General features: G+C 45.4%; 1 long non-coding RNA gene across 1 annotated transcript; it reads right to left on the bottom strand.

Annotated features, from left to right (window-relative positions):
• Positions 1-4284: 4284 nt before the first annotated feature.
• Positions 4285-9117, bottom strand: LOC135243907 (uncharacterized). Its single transcript, XR_010326833.1, has 3 exons — positions 9000-9117; positions 6002-6067; positions 4285-4397 (listed from the first exon to the last, which is right to left on the bottom strand). It is a non-coding gene; the product is annotated as an uncharacterized LOC135243907 (long non-coding RNA).
• Between the last annotated feature and the right edge of the window lie 13854 nt (positions 9118-22971).

The following is a 22971-nucleotide window of genomic DNA, read 5'->3' as shown; positions in this document are numbered from 1 at the left end:
TGCTCTATGCCACAAGCTAAAATGGTGAGTAATTTAGAGGCAGAGCACTTCAGGAGCACTTTACAGCCAGGTACTTTCTGCCTCTCTCCTGGTGATTACTAACAAGGCATGCAATATTCACCGCGTCAGTCTCTCCACACAACCCAGGGAAATAATGGGGTTTAATAGCAAAAGGGCGACCGCGAAAAGGACACTTCGGAGTGGGAGAGCCGACCCTCTGACACTTTCATATCTGAAGATAAAGACGGAGGCGATTCATTTCCCGTGAATGACACCCCCTCCGCCCCACCCCAGCACTGCTGTAAGTAACACCGCCACTGAGGCCTTCCTCGGGACCTCCTTTGACCCCGGAGCGGGAGCGCTAGCAGGAAAACGAGCAGGGTTGCCCATTGGCGGTCGTTAGCGAAGACCCGCAGACCTGAACGTCGTCTGGATGGGCTGCGCACTCACGCCGACGATTGGACTGACACATCCACACAATATATATGGTATCCCACACAACAGCTTTAAGCCAAGGCTACACCAACTGTGTGGGTGTTGGGTGTCAAAATCCCAATCTGCATGCACCTTTAAGCATCAAGTCAGCGAGACAGCCACACTTTATGGGGCGATGCAGAGTGAGCTGTTAACTGAAATAATGAACATATCCTCATGGGAGTCACCACAAAGCATCCATTTCTATCTAAGGTACTGATATAACCCAGACTTAAAGTAATAAAAAAACTTCTAAAGTATTAAATGGCTTAATTCAAACCATAAATTTAAGTTTCACCATCTCTCATGGGGGACCAAATATGCCCTAAATTTGATTCAATCTTGAATTAAAAGCATGCTGATGAAATGATTTGAGAAAAGCTTGAAATGATAATCTTTTATATTTTTTTTCCAGGACCAGCAGCTTGTCATTTATAAGGCAGCTCCGGGCTGTATCTATGGCACTGACAGGAGTGGGATTAAGGATCAAAATTATTAGGGTCTATGACTGCCCAGATAAAAATATGAATGTTTTTTTTCTGAATATGGGTCTTGGGAATTCACTTGGAGTGCCCACTTAGATTATAGTTCCTGATGTTAGGGCCTGAAACAACCAATGATATTGTAAGGGTTGCAATATCATTGGTCCCTTCACCAAGAACACACTGCTTCCATCGGTTTTACTGTGATGAGGTGGGACTTCCAGATTCAGAACAAACCTGTTGGCTTGGGTACAAACAAATTTCCTTCAATTGTATCTGGTTAAAAGCGCATACTCAAAACACACTGTGGAGTTTTTAGCAACACGCTTGTATGACTGAACAAGATTTCCCTTGCACTCCAAAAGGTGTTCGCAGAGTGACATTCCTCCATTATTTGCTTGATTTTGGGAGAAAAAAAAACCAAACTGGTCCAGCCATATTTTTCCACTTACGCAGATTACAACTAAATATCCTAGAGCAGTGGTGACCAACCCTGTTCCTAAAGATCTACATCCTGTAGATTTTCATTCCATCCTGTAGGATTTCATTCCAACCCTAACAAAACACACCTCACCCAACAGCTAGAGATCTTGTTGTGCCGCCAAAAGGACGCGTCATGTGCGCCAAATTAGGGTTGAAATGAAAACCGACAGGATGGTAGATCTCCAGGAGCAGGGCTGGTTACCACTGTCCTAAAGACCGCAGATACTATGTCAGAGGAACCTGGCATCCGGCTCAGGGTGAGAAATAATTAATGGACTGTACCCCCCCCCCACCCCTCCCCACTGCCCACACAATCCCGAAACAAAAGAGGCCCTCCATATGGTTACAGATGAAAGGAAAAGATGCGGAGGTAAACCCAGTCACCAGTCTCAAGGTGACCTTCTGCCAAGGCTGCTGTCTGGCTCTCCCCTTCACCCCATTGATTGTAAGGAAGACGAGCGTGCTTTGGAAATCCCATCTGGACTATCCATTGGTATAAAAAAATCCATTAAGAAAAAGGAAAAGAAAAAAAAAAGAAAAACGCTACAGTAAGAGCCTGTAATCTATCACCCATCTTTTGCCTGCATTCGATACATCTATTACCTTACGACTTCCTTATTTTCCTCTTTTTTTTTTGGCGCTTTGACAGGCGGCCGAGCAGAGGGTTGAGGGTTTTCATCACCAGCTGTGTGCTGTTGTTCACCTGGATGGGCCGGGGGAAGACTTGTAGGAGGCTGGTGGCTGAAGGGAGAAGCCATTTCCAGGGGGTGCCCGGCTTGATTGAACTTGATACGCCGAGATGGATTTCAATAGCAGCTACAGTACGAGGCCTGTGCTCTTCATTTTCCATGGTCGCCTTGGCATCAACTCCGTTACGTGATTTAGATGTCGGAAATCAATTTTTTTTTTCTTGAATGGGGGGAAAAAACTGCTTTGAGTGTCTTGTCAAAGGGACAAATGTCACTGTTTTGCTTCTGAGCCATGCTTTCAAATAAGCTAGAACTACCAGTGGGGCAGTCTGATTATGTACTGTAGCACTGTGCTGTGTGCACGTGCATCGCACCGTTGAAGGTGACTTCACACAGTTGTGACATGGAACTGGAACGATCCCAGAACGGTTGATTGATTTGTCTTTATCTGTACTGTAATCAAATAGAAAGCACCTGCCACTAATGTGCAGGTGCCCAACCAGATGTTTGTTGCATTATCTTTACAGTAATCCTGTTCTGTGATTTACCGCCGCCTTTGTTTATCTAATCTTCACAAACAAAAGCTCCCCCCAATCATGTTAAAATGGTACGCGTGGCTTCCTTTATGCAAATTACATACATTAAAGTTCGCATTTCAAACGGGAAAAGGTAAATAGTCAAGGCGATCGATACGTATAGCAGCAATACAGATTGTACCCTTGTGGACCTGTGGAAAATCTCTGCCTACTGCATCCCAGCCTCCCTAATATATTCACCAACATTTACTCTTTTAATGTTAAACAAAACCTTAACATTTTATCCTTAAGCAGTTATAAATATTATTAAATATTTGCATTATTCGTATTTATCACTCGGGCAACACCATCCTTAAACCATGAACAATTAAAAAAGTATTTTTTCTTGTGCAGCTATTTCATTAGGCAATTATAATTACTGTCTTCAAAAGCATTACTGGAGATACCAGTTCATAGGTCTCCCCACAATTACTGGACTGGATCATTTACAAGAAATGGAGCTACCGATTGAGTTTCAAAACTCATTTGATGTGTGCCCAGGAGCTTCTCAAAAAAAAAAAAAAAAAAAAAACATTGCCAGCACTAATATGATTTCCCATACAGCAGTACTCTTGCTTTACCTAACCTTCCGTGTTCCTTCTACTTTCAAGATTGAATACCTGCCCAGAGCCTCAGTGTAATTACACTTCAAGGTAATTAGCCACAAAATGGAAATGATACCTCCTGAAGTTATATTTTGCTTGCATATTGCACGTCAAATCATGACACATTGGTCCTTCTTGTGTCCCTTCAATTTTCAGATATTATCATTACTCAGATTAATAGTAACTAAACGCACTTTGAAGATTAGATTTTTTTTATGTCTTGGTTATCCACACAATTTCAATCTTCCTCTAATCCCCTCCAACCCCTCCTAGTTAAGAGTCATCCCACCCACACAAAACAAAGAGATGAAACTAGTCGCGGGGAGAAATAAACTACACATTACCAGGCAATTAGGCAGTTTGTCATTATCTCTGAAGCTGGGACAGGAACTCAATTGTCCCTCAGATATCAATAGAGGAGGCCCATGGGCTCTGATCTTGAAATGCAAACAAAGATTAAAAATCAATTAAATGTTTCATAATTATCTAATTTTGCTCCACAGTTTTTTTTTTTTTTTTTTTTTTTGGGAGCTGAAAAAAGGTGTTATTCAGTAATGGTGACTCTCAGCACAAGGTCAACACACACGCACAAAACGCAGGCTTTTTGTGCAGTGCTGGAAATAAAACCCTCACAATTATAGAATGTTCAAAATGAATACCATGTTCCCCGCACGCAGCTTTGATATCTCCGCTTTTATGCAAGTCAGCGTTTTTGGTGCGAAGACTTTTGTCAAGAAGGCTGCTGATGATGGCCAGATGAGAAAACTCCTCAAAATGTTATATTAAGTACAGTGATACAGCACAGACACACAGGAGAATATCATATAACACAGCAACAGGGTATTAACTTCCACAGACTACATCTGAGAGTGGCACCGACTGAAAAGGAAGCAGTGATCTATCACAGCTCTATGGTAACTGAAACGCTGCCACTATGGCGTTGCATCTTGCGGTGACGCGTTCATAACGCACTGCGTCCACCAGAACGCGAGAGGCGCCATGGCGCACGCGGGCAGCGGTCTTCACCGTGTCATATCACCGAGTCCAGGCCCGCTTCCAGCATTCAATCAAAGCCTCCCAGAGAAAGTGCTGTTCAATAAACAAAGAAACAGTAGAAAAGAAAGAAAGGAGGAAAAAAAAAAAAAGACAAAACCAGATTAAGCCGGTACTATTTCGCGATAATGTGGCCTCTGGATTCAACCGGAACTGGCAAGCCGTTCTACACTAAAACGTTACTCTGTTCCAATGCAATCATGAAGGGGTAGAGTTCCTTCAAGATTCTTTTTTTGACTGAATCCATCGGTCATTCATTATACCTTCCCCCGCCCCCCGAATAATATAATAAATAACAGCTGAATTTCAGTGCTTTTGGAGGCATGGATTTCTTTCGGGATGGATGTCGTGTTAACAGCTTCGACACATGAAGCCTTACTCTTTTACTCTCACACCCAATGGAGCCATTACATTTGCTTACAAAAAAAAACTGATGCATGTCCTACCGCATTACACTACATTGCATTACATTACATTCATTTAGCAGATGCTCTTATCCAGAATGATTTCCGATATAGTACAGAATTAAGGGCATTCATCTGATTAATATGTGCAATCGTGTCAGACCAGGCTAACAACATTTCCTGACCAGCCGCATCGCTGAAGCACCAGTGCAAATCGAATACGAGTACTGTGGAGCAGTATCTCTTAAACAGGCAACAGCCTATTGAGATGGGTGGAAAGCACCGGATGCAAGCTCCGCATACAAGAAAGCCTGAGCTGAAGCAATTCAAAGGAAGAGTGGCTCAGAATTCCCAGGTGATGTGAGAGACTGATGAACACCTACAGGAAACGCCCAGTAAATCTTGAAACCATCAAATAAGTTACTGAAGCCAGGGAGGGACGCAAACTTCCCTGCAGGGACACTAAATGTGATTTGATCTTCTGTTGAGTAGACAATGGACATTTAGCAACTAATTGCATCATCTACCAAAACCACATAACCTTCCATCCATGCCAGGACAGACATGATATTCATGTTCCTGATTCAGAGTTTTTCATTGCACGATAAAGACCTAATTCATGCTGATAATCTAGGTCTAAATCATCACTGCAGCCAAGAGAGCACCCTACTACTCCCAAACCCTACTACAGCGACACACAACAACGCTACAGAGGCAAAAATATTCCATTCCACGTTCACAGAAATCCTAAATGCTAAAATAAAACTATACATGTGAATCGCTCAAAGTGCAACAAACAGACCCACACATGTAAAGAACAATCAAACAAATTTGATATTCAGGAGAAATCACAAAAGATGAAAAAAAAAAAAAACAGTACAAATAAATACACAAAGCCACTGACATACCTCAAGCATGGAAAAAATACATGGCAATAATGGCAAACAAATTTCAGTTAACAGACAACTGAGATCTTTATTTAGGTATTTTTTTTAATTTAGCACAAGAGCAAGATTGCAAAGTTGTCAAAATAAGCTTAAGAATGTTTACTTAACATTTGCTTCAAATAAATGTTTAATTTACATGTTTGTAATCAGAATAATGTAGATACATTCTGGCTAACTTTAATTAAGTTTACTTAGTAATGGGTATTCCGTAACATTGCTAAGCCATTACAATGAAGCAATCACAGTAAAAACAAACAAAAAAACCTAATAATTCATGGACAAATCTTACCTGCTGGATACATGGCTGTTTCGCAGCCTTGTTGATGGAGAAACCACATGGAGAAAGCAAAAGGTCCTGGAAAATCGGTAAACCAAACAATATGAATGCATCTCAGGCTCGATACATAGTCGATACGCGGTCAATACACGCGTGCATAACTATGGAAACAAGGGAGGCCTGGCCAGGTCCTACCGCGCCAGACCGCAAAACAGACTGCAGCAGACAGGAAGCAAGAGACACGGGGGCGCGCGGTCCCCTATTTCCGTTTCACTAATGCAGCCTGCAACCTCCTAAGAGCCAAGGTACGCAAACTACAATAACAACAATATTAACTGTGGTAATACTAATAGAAAAAAGTCAAGTGGAAAAAAAGTCTCTCGTGCGCTATGCCCGACTCTTCTCTCGACAGATGAGGAGCGGGCGGAGAACAAACGGCTCTGGGAAGGGCCGCAGCCGCAGACATCTGCTGGTACCGGCAGCATCTGGACGGCAGGGAAGCGGCCGGTGCGGCGGCTCGGGCGCCGGGGGGTTGCCGGTTTGAAGGCCGCGGGTTAGATTCGTCGGTTAGGCAGCGCCGGTTTTACACCTGGGCAAACCCTGGACCGCCTCCCTAAACATCCAGTCATATAAATGAGGTTCGTTCTCAAGCTCAGCTCGCACAGATAAGACTGACTGCCAGGCAAATGAACAGAGGCCTGGATTCATTCCACATTGGTTCTTAACTCTTGATTCTCTCGAAAGTTAGAAATGTTCTCTCCGACTTGGCAACGCTGACATTTACTGTAAAGGAAATTAAACAGGATCAAGCCAAAATGAACAAAATCCACCAAAATGAACTCACAGGACCTCCAAAGTTTCCAAAGGAAGAAATCTGTATTGCATTTTTTTTGGTCTGTGTGCATTTATTGTACTGTACGTTAAAGGCAACTCTTGACTGAATCCAGGCCACTGTATCTAGAGCCAGCAATGTTATGGAAAATACCAGCACTCACAGAAGAATAATGTGTCAGTGCCAAACCTAATCCAATCCACAGAAAGCTTCAAAATACAGGAAAGTGCTGGAGTAGGCAAACCTCAGCCTGAAGTTCCACTGATGCTTCTGGTTTTTGTTCCATCCAAGCCGGATAGCAAGAGTTTGATGGATGATTAAGATCCTGGGCCTGAACGGGGAAACGTTGAGCATCTCCAGAACGTGGTCACCTGCGTTCATTAAGCCTAATGGAGCTTAATGATGGAGATGGAGCGAGAACCAGAAACATCTGTCCGGCACACCAGGACCAGGGTGACCTAACCCTGGGCTAGTACGTCATGTGTGTACTACATTATTTCCACATCATTTTCAGTCAAATATGCCCCTTTTTAAAACAATGTGGATATACGTGGACATCCAAGTCCTACGTAAAAAAATATACTATCAGTTTAAATTAAGGACAAGATTTAACTGCAGTGCTCTGTCCAAAGCTTCGCGATTAGACTGAATCTTGATTAAAGTGAAGCAAGATGGAGCAAAAGGAAATAAAATGTTCAAAACCGTCACCCCCCAACTGACAAATAATTCCCCAGTTCATAAATACACTCCATGTCCATGCAATTTCATTCTTCTCCCCCCATTCTCCCCCCCCCCCCCTTTTTCTTTGCTTCCTGCCTCCGGACCAACGATGTGTAATAACACAAGAGGGACTTCCTTATCAGATTTTCCATTTGGAGTGGACAGATAGACGGAGAGTTCATACTGATACAATTAGCAGTGTTGCACTTAACAGCACAGCCCAGGCACCCCCTCCATTAATCACAGCAGGCCGGTGTAATAACGGAGCTGATTTTAGCCCCTCAGGCCATCTGCACACTCCCATAATGCCGTACGAGGCCCAGGCAGGCAGCTCAACAGCCCTCCGTCTCTGTTTCAGACCCAGACCCGTACAACCCAATGTCTGTGGCAAAAATGTGCCATTACATTTAAGGCATTTAGCATACGCTCAGATGGCATTCTTTTGACAAACAATAAATTTAGACCGCTGGATATTTACTGAAGAATTTCTACCATGCTGGAGACTACAATGGCACTGACCCTCCTGGGAATCAAACCTACAACCTTAGACGTGCAAGCCCAGTCGCCTATCCTTTATGCTACATAAGAATATTCAGCTAACGGTCGTTGCAAAAATGAAGTATAGCCACTGACTGTCAAGGGGAAAAGAAAATGCCAAAGGATTACGTTTCTTGAAATTGGAAAATGCATCACTGACTGGGCTGGGCTTACAACACTAGCAACTAGAGCTTTTCTACTGCCTGGCTACAGAAATAGTTTAATGGTGGTCTTCGTTTAGTGGAACAGTTAACTTTCTGATGTGATACACCACCTAGCATCCCAAAATTTGGAGCACTATCAGAAGTTTCCCTCCGTGGATATTGGCAGTTCTATCCAACTAAAGGCATATTTCTCCAGCAGGCTGATAGCAAAGAGCTATAGGCCTCCAAGGGGAGGCTACACTACCCTTAACTACTTTATTTGACAATATGAGGCTCTACTCTACTGTTAAATGCTGTATGTGTCCCAGACAAGCAGCTAAGCTACCCTTGGCTACACAATGCAGAATGCTTTGCCCTAAAGTGCTAAGCTATAAAGTGTAAAGAAAGAAACTTGCTAACTTACTTTTTTTTTGCTACAACAGCCTGTCTTATTAATTAGACCACAGGGCTGATAACATTTCAGCCAGAGATTACAGCCCTGCAGCCTGATAAAAGCAGACTTTTTTTGACTTGCAAATAGAAAGTCTGTGAGTTTCTTTCTTTACCATGCAAGTACTTGCCCCACTTATAGACTTTTAGACCATCTGCCTTAAGGACCAGTCTCAGTGGTGATACTGAGAATGTTAGAAATGTAAAGGATATAAATGCAGCTCCCATTCCCACACACATTCCCAGTTCACCCCCAAAACACCCCATTTATTAATGCTGGCTTTTGGAAAAAACCATTTCTTAAAATGCAGGTACAGACTTGACCTACCTGGCTGAACTTAAGAAAGAAAAAGCAAGGGCACCAACACACACATTCAGGAAAAGCTTTACAACTGATCACCGACAGCACTACCTGAATGCCAATTAATAATGAAGTGCACCTGACTGCTCCAGCAAACCAGCTCAGACTCTTATCCCCCTGGGAACTGTAGTCTTAATTCCTCATTCGTAGTTTCTCTGCCAAAATGGCTGCCAGCTCTTAAGAGCACTCTTCTTCCAGTCAGTGTATCAGTCCCTTAAAAATGTCACAACACATAAAATCAGATGCATCTTCTATACATAGCAAATGTGTTGCCATTAAATGTTTATGAGGGAAGGTAATTTCTTAGTTTGATTCCAGTCCGTTCTGTGTTTGTTGGAAGGAAAAGGCTAATGCATTAGTCTGAAAAGCTGGAGTTAGCATACAGGCTGGCATTCAGGCTACAGTGATTTAGGTCCCACTGTTTACAGTACCTTTGCTTAAATTTCTGTAGTAAATGTGTGGCGTTAGGGCCAGTACTGCCCATTCCCTTCCAGCAGCATGCTGTGAGTTGGGAGGTTATTGGCTTTGAGTAGGGCTGCCAGCTGCCTGGTTTTTGACCGGAATGTCCAGGTTTCGAATTAGCTTCCAGCTGTGCATGTTATAAAATTTGTCTGAAAAATTATAAATCTGGCAACCCTAGCCGGAAGTGAGGCACTGACAATCCTGCCACCTCAAACCCTCCCTCCCTAGGTAATTTTTTCTGCACCGCCATGGTCAGGATTTGATACTGGTCCATGGATCGCTTCAGCATGCAGTGAACCCAGCCCCGAGCCTTTGGAAGACGAGCCAAACAAAGCATGAAACTCCGCAGCCCCACCCCCTGTCTGTTCCAGGGCAGTATATGTACAGGCAGTGAAGTTTCATTCCTTAATCTTATTTCCCTTTTCCCAGCCTCTTACCCACAACCCCCCCAACCCCCTCAGGTGGAGCTATGGGAGGCATTTCTACAGCAAGGCCTAAAAAAGAGAGCAGTCGCCTGAGGGAGACCGTACGGGACAGCGACAGGTTTTTACACGTTCGCGGATTTCGGCGCGAGGGAACCGGGACGGCGTGAAAAAGCTCTGCGCTCTGGGGCAGCTGCTGTCTCGCAGCACGGAGCAGGGATCACCGAACGAGCCCCTTCCACAGGAACGCACCCCTCGCCTCCCGGCAGCAGTCCTGACTACGCGCTCCTCTGCGTAATGCCGAAGACAGGGTGCTGCCCCGAGCTGCCGTTCACCTGACAGCACCGTAACAACCGTCGTTAGGCAAAACCCGTCCCTAACCGCGCAGCTGTAGCTCTTATTTTAATAATACATTTTGCTACAGCACATATGCGCCGGGGAGCTGCTGTGTGGCTCGTCTTGTTAAGGAACCGCTGCACTGCACTGCAGGGTCCGGCATCGAATCTGGACTCCGCTAATGCCACCAAGCCGGCCTTGCAGGGCGACACGCGGCTGGCTTTAGGGTCACCCGGTTGAAGGCAGGATTTCAATCAGCTGGGATGACATCGTCACATGGCGCACCAGCGAACCCCGATCGGGGCACCCACTGGTCCACCAGTCGAGCTGCGGATGAAGTGTCCCCGCTCACGTCTCTGTAAGGATGACTTATGAACTCTGGGGTGATAAGTGGCAGCTGACATCACATGCTTCGGAGGAGAGCACACGCTTGACTTCAGTCTCCCAAATCGATAGCGGAGGTTCATTTCCCGTTTGGCATATATCATAAACACATTTCACAGCATTCATATTCTTCTTTTTCTGTACGTAGTTTTATACAGTATATCTAATCTGTACATATTGCAGTCTTTCTTATTTCATGGATTTGCAAACATTTATATGCTGAAAAGGGTGTTCCACAGCCACTCATACATTCCTTTCGGATTTTGGGATCGCTGTAAAAAGGGCTGTGATTCCTACACAAATCAACCGATATGGATATAAATACCATCAAATTAAAGCCGGCAGGCTGCACTTTAACCTCATATTCATTGTTTTATTTCAAATCCAATGCGCTGCAGTACAGAGCCAAAACACCAGAAATCGGAGAAACAGGAGTTCTACCCTCATCTCGTCCCTGTTCCCTTCCCTATTCCTCCGTTTTCCCTGTTCCTTCTCCCACCCCCTCCGACTCACAATGCTGAATTACAGCCATGCTCTTCTCACCTCCTCTCTCTCTCCTTGATTGTTCTGGTTATCTCTTCCCCTCAGTTCCCAGCCCTCTGACCTATCCTCCAGTACTCTGTCAGCTTCCAGTCCAATCTCAGTCCATCCCCCCTGTAGCTGTTCACTCATCCCTCTGCAGCTGTTCACTCATCCCCCTATAGCTGCTCACTCATACCTCTGTAGCTGCTCACTCATCCCCCTGTATCTGCTCACTCATCCCCCTGTAGCTGCTCACTCATCCCCCTGTAGCTGTTCATTCATCCCCCTGTATCTGCTCACTCATCCCCCTGCAGCTGTTCACTCATCCCCCTGTATCTGCTCACTCATCATCAAACATCTTTGTTCTTAATCTTAGTGTCATCATCATCATCATCATCATTGCTGCAGAGTGGAAAATAGCGGTTGGCAGACTGTACATTTTTCAGGAGGATGCATGTGCTAGTGTGCGCCCCTCCCACGCTAAATGCAGATGCTGCACAGACGAGGCAGGCCCGTGATTTGATTGGCCGTTCAAAAGGGGGGGGGGGGGCTGCAGCAGACCCCAGCTGGCTCTCGTGTGACCCCGGGGGCCTAAAGCACGAGCTGTGATCTGTCCCCACCCCCCCGCCTCCCCCACCCCGCTTCCTCCTTCCCGTGTGCGGTCACATGACCCGCTCCCCGCTCAGAAGGAGACGGCGCGCGCAGAGCGGCGGCGGGCGCGGAGGCGGCGAATCGAAGGCGTGGGATTTATCAGGCCTCGCAGCGGTGCGTTTAATAGCGGGTGATGGATGCCGCTGCGGCGGGGAAGCAGCACTTTGATGTGCACGGCCCCTCTTTGATTAATGGGGGAGCTCCGGCGAGAGCCCGCGCACCCACTAAATTACTCCTTAAAAAAAAGGGAGGAAAAAAAAACGGCTGATTTGCACTATTGTACTAATTATTTCACAAGCCCAGGGTCAGTGTAAACCGCGGCCCGCACCTCATACGCGGCTCAGGACTAATAAATTAAGCAGGGGCTATGATGAATCGCGAGGGGTTCCTTAATCATCAGCTATCCGCCACAAGCAGGTTGTTTGGCGAGCAGAGACGTCCCGGGTGGAGGACTGATGCAGGGGGCCATGGGGAGGTGGGGGGCGGGGGGGTGGTGGAGGGAGGGGGGTGTAGGCTTGAATGTCGCTGTTGGGAAATGCAGTCATTCAAAGGCTGGCCTCCCCCTCCCCCAATCTCCACGCCCCGCTCCAGGCATTTATGGCCACTCTCTGAGAAACAGTCAGAATTTCGCCTCACAATTTAACATGAAATGATGGTCGCAGCTTAAAATCAAACGTTGTTTGCTGGGAAATCTAACTGCTGCAGTTTTTTTTTTTTTTAAACGAACCACAGCGAAAGCATTTGATTTGACAGTACGGCACAGAACTCGCGACCTGCATGCGAAAAGAAAATGGCCGACTTTTTCGCACGGTTGATGTGCTTGTGAAAATTTTACCCGGTGTTATTTAGTTGTTTTGTTATTAGAACCCACTGGCCCGGTTTCCCTTTCAATTCGTGGAAAAGCCCCTGCTGTGGATCACTGCTGTTGCTGGAATCTCCCACCCTTTCGCACTGCGGTTGGCTTGGCCAGGACTTCCGCCACCGATTTCATCTGTGCCACTCGCTGTGTGTCGCACCAACTGTGCGCATTGTGGCCAGCGCATTCCCCCCCCTCCCCCCACCCTCCAAGTACATAGCATTAGGTCAAGAAAGGAAAATCAATGGCTGGAGAAAGTGAACTTTAAAGAACGGGAATTTCACGGTTTAACAGGATTTTATGAACTCGGAAAATCTCTGGAGTACCGAAGCTAATCACGCCCATGGAACGCCACATGGCACGGAGATGAAAGCCATCCGTCAGATGTGGAAAATTAAGAAATTACGGAATAAACTGCAGACAATAAAAAAAATCCGGCAGAAAAGGTAATTTGAGGAATCTATGCCAGTGGGGAGCGCAGAGTCCGAGCAGGCCAACCAAAGCTCGTTCAACATTTAAGAGGATTTTCCACCCCAGACATGACCAGATCAATTAATGACAATGAGCCGCATTGTAAAGTTGACATGATGATCTCTATACTAACTGTGAATACCAGAATAGTACACAATAAAGTGGAATGTGCAATTATCCAATCTTCACTTACGGGAAGTTGTCAATACACCGGCTACTTTGTGGCAATATGACCTGCGGTCCACACACATGAAATTCCATACACAGAAATACATACGCACATACGTATGTATGCAAAATAAATTTCACCCTCTAACAAGCAAAGACACTATTTGCTATAACTGGCTGTGTAGGCTTGCCACAGAGAGAGCGAAAGCTAGAGTTAGAATTTAAAAATAAAATAAAAAGTCTTAACAGCTGGTGTGCGATGCGAAGGTACTTCTAGTCCCTGCAAGATGAAGGGCAAAACGACATTACCGGTTACGGTCTTGTTCATTTAGTTTGTTTCTCATGATAACATTTAATTTTCTTTCTAACGCTATCCTTTTGACAGTTAATTTGGAATCCAGGTACTAAAAAAAGTGTTACGTTTATTCTTTCAGATGAATGGTGCATAAGGTTTGGTCTCCACAAAATTCAGAGCATACAGCCAATTCCATTTGCACATTTTCAGGCGCTTGTGCTGCACAGAGAATGTCTGTGCCATTTCTGTGAAGCGCTATTTCTGGTTTCTTTTTTTTTAAAGTAGGCATGCTATAATATAATAAAAATAAACAATGTCAGAACGAATAGAAAATATTCTAGCTGTTAGTTCCTTTTTCATTTCAGGTTTGCACATATAGCAGAGATAAAAATGAATCATTGAAAAAGTGGACAAAATATTAATCTATATTTGTATATTCTGAATGCCCGAATGTATTTATTTACTTTTTATGTTTTGAGGACAAATACAATAAAAAAACCTGACATACTCTTAATAACCAGTGCCCAATACAGTGTACATTTTGTACCAAGACTAGTTTTCAACAAGCCTCAATGATAGCATGTTAAAATCCAACACAACACTCTAATAAAAATAAAGACCAATTGAATAAAATGAAAAATGCTTCTTAAACAAAAAGACGTTCTGCATGCTAAAAAAAAATGCAGCCATTTTGTATTGAGAGTATATATCTGAGCTGTGCTATCCCTGACGCAAAATTTCACTTTCTCCTGCTTCTCAGTTTCACATTTCAGTTTCTCCAGGGGGAGGTGGCAGAGCTCACATCCCCTGGCAGAAACGAGATGTCGGCCTATTTATGCTTCGCACCGAATAAGCTGATGCTGCATTGCTGAACCTAAGCACTTCCAGGGGAGGCAGGTGCTTATGAATATTCATCGGCCGTGAGGTCCTCACTTATTTGACTCTGATTGATGGCTGGGCAGAGAGCTGCTTTTACAGCCAGTCCTTGAGTAGCAGCGCATGCCCCTGGCCTGCCTGCTTGGGAGCGTTTGTGGACAGTAGCCGTCACCCCGGCTCTTTAATTAGCGACAGGAACTCTCCGGCTGTGACAGGAAGGAAAGCGGAGTGTGATATCTTGCCAGTGATTAAATGTCTCTGAACCCGCTGCCTGGAGAGATTAAAAAAAGCATCAAAGCTTGGTAGGCCCAACAAACCCAGGCAGTGTTCCAGAACTATGATGGCAAAGCAGAACACAGAACACAATTGGTGACGCTGTGCATTAAAAGGGAATGCAATCAGGATGCTAAATAATTGGTCACAGCGTGCCCAGGGAGGGAGGGTTTCTGTCGGTGATATATCCTGCTTTCACCAGCTGCGCCGGTGTCTTCCCACAGTGCAGCGGGGTAAAAAGACGTGGAGGCTTTAAGAAACGCTTTCACGACTTCCAAGATGAAAGGCCTGTACTCTGAATTTTAAAATGAAAACAAAACTTTGCTTCCTTTTATGTTTCTAAATATCTTCCATACATTTCCCCTCAGAAAGTTTGGCAAACTTTCCTGAGAACAGCGCTCATAGTTTTTTTTTAAAGGAATGCACTGCACTCCACCCAGGGCTTTAAAAAGCTGGGTTTGAGGGGGAAGCGTTGGAGATGTTAGCGTATGCTGATGGTGCACTTTTTAATGATGCCTGTGGAACGTGCTTAGCCTCAGGCATTTCTGGAAAAGGATTCTCCCATCCCCAAACAAGACATTGCACAGCCAAATACAGATTGACTCATCCTTCAAAAACATTAGGAGCCGAATCGAACACGCTAAAAGATAGCCCAAGAGGCTAGATTAATTAACTCTTTTTCTGATTGCCAAAAAAAAAACTAATATCAACCGTAGATACTGCGGGGACCAGACGCTCCGTACAGCATGAGAATGACGATATGAGTCATTACAGCTTCATTCTTAAAGCAGCAGTTTACAGTTTACACGAAAGGCATGCCAGTAAAATATAATGAAACTCCGAGAGCTCAATAGATTATACTTTCACACAGTGTACCACTTTAATAGAGCGCAATGAGAGATTGTGTAGCACTGAATGACTGGGGCGGCCTCTTTCCCCTTCATCTACCATGCCTTTATTTACGCCAGGATATAATGAATCTGTTCCTGTCCTCATTATCCTGGATGAAATATTTAATTTTATCTTATATATTACATTATTTCATTCAGTTTATTGCACTGCACTGATAGCACAAATTAAGCACCCGTTCTGTCATGTTGGCTTTATGTTGCTTGATTTTACGTAAGACACAAACCCTAAATTAATACACGGCAAGTGGAAAGTTATGATGAGACTACATGACTGCATTTTCAACCGCTCCGCACGGCAAATTTTTTCTTTTCATTTTTATGTACAAAGAAAGCACTCTCTGGGTTACTGGGGACACTGTGGTGTACTTTTTTAAAAGCAGCAATTAACTGCAAAACTCTCTGGGTGCAATATGAAGGTTGCCATTAGGGAAATGCTAGGAACTTCATGAGGCCAAACTATAATGTAAATATTATGTAAATAGTCCATTATGGAAATTGATTATGGATTAAATATCCTTCACAGCTCATGCTACTGAGGACAAGCAGGGCAGGTGTGAGTTTTAAATGTCCAAGAACGATGGGCCCACCGAACAGCGAATCAAATGGTGTGATAAGACCGTACCATAGATCCTCTACACCAACCAGACGATCAGCTCCTGAATTCCTTTGGTTCTGTCTACTTCCTAACTCCACAAAGTTTCAAGTGACAATAGGAGCTTCTGCAATTTTTTCAGTTCATGAATATTCATGAGAGGCTTGCCCAATGACGAAACATATACTGCCACCGATCATACCCATTCATGAATATTCATCAAATGCATTAAATTGGAATGCTTCCCATAGTAGAATGGTAAAGCTTTCAATTCAGGACCAGATTAACAGCAAAAGGCAACCCATCTTGTCCTTGTAGCCGAGGGACATATTCATTAAGCAAGTGTCACAATCACGTATCACAACATTTCTCTATACTTTAACTGGCAGCTGTGAAACTGGCAGGGAGAAAGGTGAAAGTGAAATGTAAAAGGAAACTCACTGAAATTTGTCACTTAAAATACCAGGAATGAGCGCAATGAATCTGCCAAAAATCTGGCCCTGGGTCTTTTCAGGCAAGCTTAATTATGGCCTCCAAGAACAGCCAGCGATGGTCAGTTATAGTGGTTCATCAGCCTTGCATCATTGGTGCATCTGCCAACAAAAGCACATGATGTCACAATCAACAAAGGGCAGTCTCAGCAAGCCGTCATAGACGGAACCCACAGATGGTTCTCAGGAGGGAGGCTGGCAGGAGTACTCCAAGTCCCAGCATGGGCTTTTTCAGTTAAGAGTGGCCATTTACCAGCACAGCAGTTACGCAAATTCCAGCCTCCGAACGCGAATAAACTCATCTGACAAACAGATGCCTTTCCTTTTCTTTTTGCACCCCCTTCCTTTGCTACATCCATGCGCATTGTTTATTTTATAGCTTTTTTAATTATCCTCTCAATGGATATAGAAGTACCGGGCTCATTTAACTCCCACAGAAGGACTGCAGCAAGAGAGAGAGAGAGAGATATACATTGTCAGTCCGATACCATCATTTATAATTGGCACGAGAATCCAGGAAAAGACAGCCGTATAGGCTGTGAAGTGCTGTCGGCCTGCGCCAGCTGCGCATAAAGTCCACCCCTCCAATGCGACGACTGCGCAGCTCAGCCGCCGGACTGCAGAGCGAGGGGACACCACAGCTGGCAGTACACCCTTCAGTCACTCTCGCCTGCAGACCCCCCAAAACTGGCAAAGGATGCGGCCTCCATGAGGTGGGTCTGCAAGTACAAAAATGACCTTCCAAGCCCAGAGAAAATGGATAGAAAATGGGGTTAAAAACGGGGGGAAAAAGAGAGAAAAGTCGAGGCCACGCTGCCGTGAACCCGCAGCTCTCCGGGTGAAGAGAGGCGTGGCCTCTCGCTCAGTGCACGGTGACACGGGGGCCACGGGTGTCCAAACACAGTTCACTGCTAAGGTTCACCGGCCCAATCCATCTGCGGCTGCGGGCTTTCCAATAATGTCTCCATACCGCAGGTCACCACGGAGACCACTCTGATTGACACATTTGTCACCCCAGCCATTAGGAGTTGGCACTTCACTCACTCTATCAAATCACTAGTGAGGACACACACTATTGCACATTTTTCTATTAAGCCCTGTCAGTACATTTATGGCAGATATACCATATCTGTTAGCACGGCATACAATGTTAGGGGAGAAAAAAGTCACACGACCGGTTGAGTTATTAAAAAAGTATGAAAGCTATAAACACTGACACTTAAAGATGAAAGATGACATTGTCTAAACACACATTTAATTGAGCTGGGCAAAAAGAATGAATGAAAGTAAACTGTACAAGTATTTCTGAATTTATCTGAGGGGAATTTGACAGGGTCATGAGAGTCTTACATCTGTCCACATTAGGGAGTGAAAAAAAGGCATCCACTGCCTGGATTCAATTAACATTTACCCTTAACTTTTATTTACAAATTAATGCGTGTGCTTGTTTTTTTCACAAAGACAGTTTGACAAGTTAATTTTGGTAATTGCTGAACCTGCCAAACAGTTTGTGAAGAAAATAATTAACACCTGCAAAAATGCAGGGCTAATGTAGATTGGATCTGGACCCACATATCTTGATTGAATTGTGAAAACAGGCATATCACAGGCACTGCATGTATTTCTATTCAGTCCATGCACTTGGTCTTTTAGGGACACATTTAGGAACATTTATCATTTTAATCCATGTCTATTTATATAGGCCAGCCTCGTCACTAATATTTTCTCTTCCCTAAGAAGAGAGTATGTACTGCGACATATTTAGTAGAGCATGTGATTGTGTCCATGCATAAAGAGCATGTGTATGCGTGTGCTGATCTGTGTGCATTGGTGCGTGCGTGCGCGTGTATCTCTGTGTATCACAGTGTGTGTGTGTGTGCGTAATGTCAGAGAGGGGGATGAAGAGGGGGAGTGTAATCAGGTCTCCATGGAGGTACCAACCTTCTTTTATGGCTTCTTAACTGACTGTCAGAAAGCGGCTGGGCAGACAGATCGATAGGAAACAGAGAGCGATAGCTGCTTCAAAATACCACAGCACTGACCCCCGCCACATCCACCTTGTAATGATCTGAGCTCTCTCCTTCGGCTCCTGCTGCCTCTCAGACGGAGCGCCCGGCCGGGAAGCACCGCCGCACCGCTTAACCGCGCCGCGACAGACCCGCGACCGCGCAGCAAAAGCGCTAGCATGCTGCGTCCAGGGAGAATCGCCGCTAAAAACCCACGACTCGTTCCTAACGATCGAAGCAATTACAGACACACCTTCTCCGGGCGCGCCTAACGCGAGGCGCTCGCTTTGGCAGACAGAGCCCTCTTCTCGCTCGGTTCCGAAACGGTTTAATTGGCTCTCTCTCGCCGAACGTGCGAAACAGTCGCCGCAGACACGGATTCATAGACGGCACCCCCGCGGAACCCCTGTTCCGTTAACACCCCCATTACAGGTCTCTGTTGACAGGGTTCCCGATTCTTCTTCCCCTTTCACACCGTTGAGGGATGTAAACTCTATTTTTAATTGCTCGATCCCTCGCCCACGTCCGCTGTAATATCCTGTGTATTATCGAGTGTTCGCGTTAACTTGGCCGTTCTATTTCCCCTCAGGGACAGTAAAGAGCAATTGATTATACCCCGATCCCCTTGTCGACCTGGAACCAGGCTGACTCATTACAGTACATGACTTTCCACAGTACAGCCGGAACCAGACTGACTCATTGCATAACCGAATGAAAGGAGACTTTTGTTCTGAACACTGTTGAGAATTCAGGCAGATTACAAACGGTGTCCACAGGGTTAGACCACGGCGTCATCGCTGAGAGTGGGAGACACGTTAGCCCTGGTCTACTTCATGGCACGCAGGCGGCCCTCCTGATCAGGCTGAATGTGTAGGATTGAGCGTGACCTCGCGCCGCGGCTCAGCCCGCGTGTGAGGAGATGGCGCCGACGCGCCGCGGGGTCAGCCGGTTTCGGGGCCCCCGGCTCGGGCCTGGGTCCAGGTCTGGGCCCGGCCCATCCGTGGGACGCAGGCACCCGAGACCCGGAGAGCTAATTTAGAGAGGACGGGAGGGGGGGGGGGGGGGGGGAGCAGACCGGCGGGGCGGAGAGCCGCGGTGTCGCTCGTTAGCGGGAGCGGGGTCGCTCCCGGGGGGCCGCCCTCGGACCGCTCCTATTCATCACCGGCGCGCTGACGAGGGCTCGTCTAATGAGAGAGCGCCGCTCCTCTGGAGCCCAGCGCGCGGGGGCGGCGCCGGGGCCTACCGTACGCCTCCCCTTTAATCCCCGGGCCTTTCAGAGAGCCCGATTGGCCGATATCGATGGGCTGAGGGGCCGACCAGCGGCAGCTTTCGGGCATGCAGCGAAGGGGAATAACTGACAGAGCTTTTAAACCAGCCATAAAGCACGGTCACCATGCACGCACGAGAAGGAAAAAAGGCCAATTCCACTCAGTACGGGACATCACACACTTCAGATTGTTAACGTGTGTGCTTAGCACAATATACTGGAATGGAATAAATTGGAATAAATTAGTTGGTTCATACTACTACCGAGGAGTGTAATCCCATCCCGTGGAAGACATGTAAAATTAAAAAATGTCCTGAAAAGAGATTCGCCATAGTCTTAGCCATTCTGTTGAGGGCCCATGGAACTGCTTCAAGGCCTTCAGTCTGTCGATCCCTGGCCTGCAAATTCATAAATGTGCCATAAATGGGTCTGTGATTATTACATTTACATTGTACGCAATTATACAACTGGATATATAGTGAAGCCATGCAGGTTAAGTACCTTGTTCAAGGGTACAACGGGAATCGAACCTGCAAACTTTAGGTTACCCATCATACTACACTGCTGCCCGCATACTATGTGCACATCCAGTGTAATTGTCCTTTGTCTCTTTTAAGATCAGAGGCTCTTGGGCTTGATATTGTGACCGACTGCGTAAGAGGAAAACAAAGACTAATTGCGCGTCTTCTTAGGAGAGTGGATGCTTGTGAGTAAGACTAGAGGTGGCAGAACGGGGCAGATAAAATCTATGACTGCTTTTAAGAGCAGACACACAGGAACAGAGCTCTTCATACTGTTTGCCAGCAGCAAACTTTCTTTGACTGCTACTGGCACATTCGAAGGCAGATCGATTTAACTTAACCTGAAATCCAAAGCATCCAAGAGGCGCCACAATGGCGCCTCCAATGCTGCCAAAAATACTGGGAAACTATGACAAAATCTCTGTGGGGAAAATGTAAATCATGTGAATGCTCGGTCCTCGTGTAAGTGCAGTGTGAAGAAAGCACTGCCGCTAGAGATAAGATCCAAACGCTTTCTGGCTAGATTTGTTTTGCAAAGCATCAGTTCACCTACTTATCATCTCGGAGCGTCAGGCTGCTGACCTGCTGTTCCTGCGGTGTGTCCAACCAAAACATTTACCCGGGTTTCATTCTCTTGCACTCTGACTGTTTGCCTATTTTTCTCAGCCACTGTCAAGCCTTCCCCCTCAGATACAGAAATGAAATGAGAACCAACGTTAGCTGCGGTGCGGCTATAAGGGTAGCAACTCTTAAAGAAGAAAATGGGTCTTTAAGGACGAAACAGGCAAGGCTGCACATGGGCCTCCACTCATTTGATAAAGATACAGAATATTCTAGGACCACTGTAGCCATCAACGTCCAACTGCATAAAACCCGGCAACAATGCGATATGCTCTTAATCAAAGCACGCCAGACAGTGCCTCACTCAGATCGAATGTGTGACTGAAGCAAGACTGCGTTTCTTTACAGGAATGGCAGGTATGACTAGGACGTAAAACCTCAAACAACTATTGCAGGCTACTATTGTAGTACTTTCAATTATCAGTTACGATTATCAATTAATCATAACAAACACAGTACAAAAATAAATAATATCTCAACAAAAATGGTTTTCAACATACAAAAATTCCCACCAGGGCTGGCTGAATTAAAGCTGGGCTATGTTCAATCAGTTTAATCTATTTATTAATTAAATAATAGAGGAAATCAGGAAGGAACGGGAAATACATCAGTATTACAATATTTGACGCTTTGACGTGACACAAAGTTTGAATGGCCACATTCTAAGACGATGAAAAGATCTCATGACGAAAAAACACTTATTTAATTTGTGTGAGCTAAGACAGCCAATATTGTTTGTTGTAACTTGGCCTCACTTTGATATCAATACTTTCGACAGCAGGACTGTTTTTTTGTAAGTTTGTAAGTCTAATTATAAACAGCGCTTTGTATACGTGAGTAACTTGGCATTTTTGTACGCTGAAGACATTTTTTGTTGAAATATTATTTTAACACAAATCTACTCGCGAGCAGATGGGGATTTCCCAGCCTCGCTTCTCGCGAGGGAGCGGCTCGGCGTTCAGCTGCGTATGGCGTTAGGCTCGCGCTGGTGAGAGAAAAGCCTGCCCCCCCCCCCCCACCCCCAGGCGCTGTGACTGAGGAATAGGCAAAGTACAGTAAAGGCGCTGTAACTCCAGCGCTCCTGGTGATGACAGCCCGGTCCCATGTGGTCCGCAGAGCCTTCGTTTTGGATTTCGCTCTTTTTCCTCTCCGCTTTACGGAGCGCAGACAGGGGGTCCGCGCGAACGTAAACAAACTGTACGCGTTCTCTGCCAGACACGCTCGCTCCCACAGCAACACCGCTCTGTTTAGGCAAGGGAGCGACTCTGCGGACGCCATTTCACAAAGAGCTCGCAGTACACTAGGAAACACTAAGGAAGGTTATATTTAGTTTATTGCAAGCAACGTGCTCACTCACTCACACATTTTTTTGACCCAGTTTGGAATGATCATTTCAGGTTTAAAACTGATGTGCATTGAATGCGCAATATGTTGAATATTTAAAAAAAAAAAATATATATATACTGTAATAGTTCCTGTGTAACAGTATCTTGATAACAAATAATATATTAGCTGTGGGCTCTGTGGGTTCTGTGGGTTCTGTGGGTTCTGTGGGTTCTGTGGGTTCTGTGGGTTCTTTGGGTTCTGTGGGTTCTTTGGGTTCTGTGGGCTCAGTAGAGAAAGGGCAGCCCATACCACCCCAGCCAGAAGCCTAAATCGCGCTCGGTAAAATTTCATCCTGATGCAATCTCGCGCCGGACTCGGGTCCACGGGTGTCATTGTCCTCTGACTGAAATTCATTGGGGCCGAGAGTCATAAACAGCCTTTTTTTTCGGGCTGGCGTGATTTATGGCGCCGGCGTTACAATTCCATCT

This window comes from Anguilla rostrata, chromosome 17 (genome assembly GCF_018555375.3).
Source record: "Anguilla rostrata isolate EN2019 chromosome 17, ASM1855537v3, whole genome shotgun sequence".
Classification (NCBI taxonomy): domain Eukaryota; kingdom Metazoa; phylum Chordata; class Actinopteri; order Anguilliformes; family Anguillidae; genus Anguilla; species Anguilla rostrata.
Note: the sequence above shows the minus strand (reverse complement) of the source record. Positions and strands in the feature narration are given on the sequence as shown.